Source organism: Dioscorea cayenensis, chromosome 7 (assembly GCF_009730915.1).
Source record: "Dioscorea cayenensis subsp. rotundata cultivar TDr96_F1 chromosome 7, TDr96_F1_v2_PseudoChromosome.rev07_lg8_w22 25.fasta, whole genome shotgun sequence".
Classification (NCBI taxonomy): Eukaryota; Viridiplantae; Streptophyta; class Magnoliopsida; order Dioscoreales; family Dioscoreaceae; genus Dioscorea; species Dioscorea cayenensis.
In genome coordinates this window covers 17,838,635-17,842,386 of record NC_052477.1, presented here as the reverse complement: position 1 = coordinate 17,842,386, position 3,752 = coordinate 17,838,635, and the positions used below count along the sequence as shown (strand labels likewise).

Here is a 3,752-nt window from a genome sequence, read left to right as displayed (position 1 = left end):
GGTAAAAATATCCACTTGGTAAATTCTGGCTGCCTTGATTGGTTTGCTCCTCTCAGAATTTCATTGATAGCCATTATTTGTCATTTCCTCGATTAAAGTGTATGCTGCACTTAGTTGCTTGTTGCATAATGATCCCCCTGAGGTTGTGTCAAGCATTTGTTTAGTGGAGATGTTCAGCCCATTATAAAAAAATCTGGATTTACATCCATTCCACAATCCCATGAGATGGAATTTCCTCAACATTTCCTTGTATCGCTCCCACGCGTCATACAAAGATTCAAACTCTAGTTGAACAAAGGATGAGATGTCATTCCTAAACTTAGTAATCTTGGCTGGGGGGAAAGTATCGGTGATAAAAGTTTCTGAGGTTTGTTTCCATGTTGTCAATGACCGGCAAGGAATTTAGCCACTGTTTGGCCTTTCCTCGCAACGAGAATGGAAAGAGTCAAAGGTGAACAACCTCCTCAGAGATGTTATTTGCCTTAAAAGTATCACAAATCTCAAGGAAACTCCTCAAATGCTCGTATGGGTCTTCATCCTAAAATCCATCGAACTGACATATTTGTTGTACCATCTGAAAAAAATTTGGTTTCAGTTTGAAATTATTTGCAGCAACTAGAGTGCGAACAATACTAGACCCCACTCACGCCAAGTTTGGTCGGGCATATTCAGAAATACTTTGCTGTTCATTCCCGGACATATCTTCTTCTTGACCAACTTCTACACTTATCTCCACTGACCCTGTTTCACTCAAGTTAATTTGTCTGATTCTTCTTCAGAAATTTCTATCAATCTGTAGGTCAGGATTTGCCAATGGAGAAGATGTATTTCCACTGGTTATGCAATTGCGCCAACACCCTATAAGGTAGATCAATGTAAGCTTAACTACGGTGATTGAATAAAAATGGAAAGAATAATAAAATAGGGAATGGAATTGAAAAGATTATTAACAATTATAAATAGTATTAACAAACTAAATCACAAAAATCCAAATTTTCCTAAAAGTTGCCAGTTCCCTGCAACGGTGCCAAAAACATGATGTGTTCTCCACAAGTGCACGGGTCGCACACAAGAAATATAGTTGTACCCCGTGAGGGGTATAGTTGTCGAACCACAGGGACTAGACTTAAAGTACTAATTTATCTTCTGATGTTCAGCTAAATAAAGATTAGAAAGAGATTAAATTAGAAACGAGCAACTAGGCAGAGAAGTGATGGTAGTGACAAGGGGATTAGGATTGAGAATTCAACAACAAAAGAGCAATGCCCCGAGATGATTCCTATGAGTTATAGCATGCTGACTTGACCTTAAAACCTACTAGGTACATTCTATGGTTCAAGTGTGTGCTCAAGAGCAATGTTGCATCTATGGTTCTCAACTAATCCAAGTTTTGCCAAGATAACTAGATTACCTAAGCAGTTGTGCAATTCAATACCATCAAGTTATGCAAACAAAGGATTAGACACATGAAACCAAAAGAACTCTGTAAGCACTAAAATCAATTAGTCAAACCATAGAAAACAACATAGTTCACATCCCTGGGCACCGTGGGCGGTTAGCCCCTCATGGATGGGTACAACGAGGAAAACAAAGATGAATAACTAGAGAAAAAAGACATGACTCCCTTATCCTCATGATAATCTTCCTCGCTGATAAATGTCTGAATGTATGTATTTTAATATTTGTATTTTATACTTCTAGCATGTATTTTTGTAAGAATGGATGCCCGTTTTGTAACTAATCGACTATTATTTGCTTTGTAGGGCATGAAAGAGCTATGGAGGACACAAAGATGTGATTTGGGCGAAAAAGAGAAGAAAACCAGGTCGCGGTATTGTAGCGTATCCACTGTAGCAGATTAATGTAGCTGGAGTGATGCAATAGTGGTAATGTAGAATTGACACTGTAGCATACACTGTAGCACCTGGAGAATTTTCAAGTCAGGAATTGATCTAAGCCATACGGCCTTAATATTGTCCTGGATGAACCCCGGGATGAACACTGTAGCAAGAAAAGTTATTGTTTAGCTTGGTTCATATGGCCTCAATGAGGCCATGATTGACCCGCTCATAGACCCTGGGATAGACCCCGTATGGCGTGATTTGGATGATATAAAAGCACATTTCAATGGCAAATGAAGGAAGACTTCTTCTTGGCCTTTTGGGCCGCCGCCGCCGCACATCCTTGAGGCCTTCCAGCCATCTTCCAGCGATGATCCTTGTTGGAAACAAGCATATATAATCACCAAGAGCGAGAGGAGCATAGGAGAAGTAGTTGGAGTGAAGTTCTAAGCCACCATTGGATCACCATTCAAGGCTTCATCGATTCAAGGAGACCAAGATCGTAGAGGGAGTTTTCTTGCTTCTTTATTGTCTTTCTTTTCCTTGTATGTTGTATAAGTATCCCTCATCATGAGGGATTAACTTATTATTGTGTTTGGATTTGGATGAACCCTAGGGTTTATTCTTGCTTATGAACTTAGGATGTTGTTCTTCATTTAATTTGATGGTTGTTTGAGATTTAATCTTTCATGCTTTCATGTCTAGAATTACATGTATGGAGAGATCCGTAATTCTTTTATGAGTTGTATGCATAGATGTGACCTACTCACGTATACTAGATCTAGGAAAGATTGAAAGGGGATTCTTGTGCCGATACACCGAGAGATCGGGTGTTGGTAGCCCTCCAATGCTAAGTTTAAGCCGAAGGATAGTAGGTTTACTCCTATTAGAGATTTCCTTGAACTCATTGCAATCGTAGGTGGTTTAATCAGGAAGAGATTTCGATTAACACTTGTATGGGATTAGGGGTTAGCCGCTGAGAAATTGTGGTTAACCTATTTATGAGATCTCTAGGTCTTAAATGCCGTCAATACACTTTAAACCATCCAAGTTTGGGACTTAATGACAACCTTAGGTGGATTCCTTGTCCAAACACTTCCTTCTCATGCTTGATACTCCCTTGTTTGTTTACATTCGTGTGCTAGTTACCCGGTCATAGGATTAGCTTAGGTTAGTTTATTTTGTTTTATTTGTTCTACTTACTAAGAATTGTAGGCTAGATAATAGATGAAGAGTGAGTAATAATACTTCCTTGGCCCAGTGGAATACGACCCCTGTGTCACTCACAGGGTATTACTTCGAGATCCCGTACACTTGCAGGCAATCAATCACTCGCCGAGCTCCGTATGCTAGCCCCACTTCTCTTGTGCCTCTGACTCATCGTTGATCCCCTTAGAAGGTGTGGTAAAGCCTGATCTTTGCTCTCTTCAAAGTTCTCCTGGTGGAGATTAGAGTCCTTGAACAAAGATGAAAGAAAACCCTAGAAACTGGAGTTAAAAAGGGCTGTCTTCGAGCTCAACTTGATCTAAACATGATAGTGCTTAGACAGTGTTTTCATGGAAGGGTTTTTAGTGAATTGGCTAAATACTAGCCTGGAATTTCCAGTTGGAGGAAGCACGGTCGTGCTTGGACCGTGCTTCACCGAAGCATGATCGTGCTAGGAGCATCCAATGTGTGCTTCCCCTACTGAGTATAAAATAACTCCAGCATGACTGTGCTCTGCCTGTGCTGAGCTTAAACACTTAGCCATTTCTTCAATCTTCACTCGATTAGGGCTCAGATATACTCCTAATTACTTCAAGCTCCTCAATTCTTGCATCATTAACAAACATACCTAGAATAGCACTAAATGTATACAAAGATGTGCTAAAAGACAAGCAAAAGTATGAATTGAGGGTAAGAAAACATGAT

The 3,752-nt window shown here is 39.9% G+C and overlaps 1 non-coding gene across 1 annotated transcript; it reads left to right on the top strand.

Annotated features, from left to right (window-relative positions):
- Positions 1–215: 215 nt before the first annotated feature.
- On the top strand, positions 216–321 carry LOC120266202. Its single transcript, XR_005538044.1, has one exon. It is a non-coding gene; the product is annotated as a small nucleolar RNA R71 (small nucleolar RNA).
- Positions 322–3,752: the final 3,431 nt, after the last annotated feature.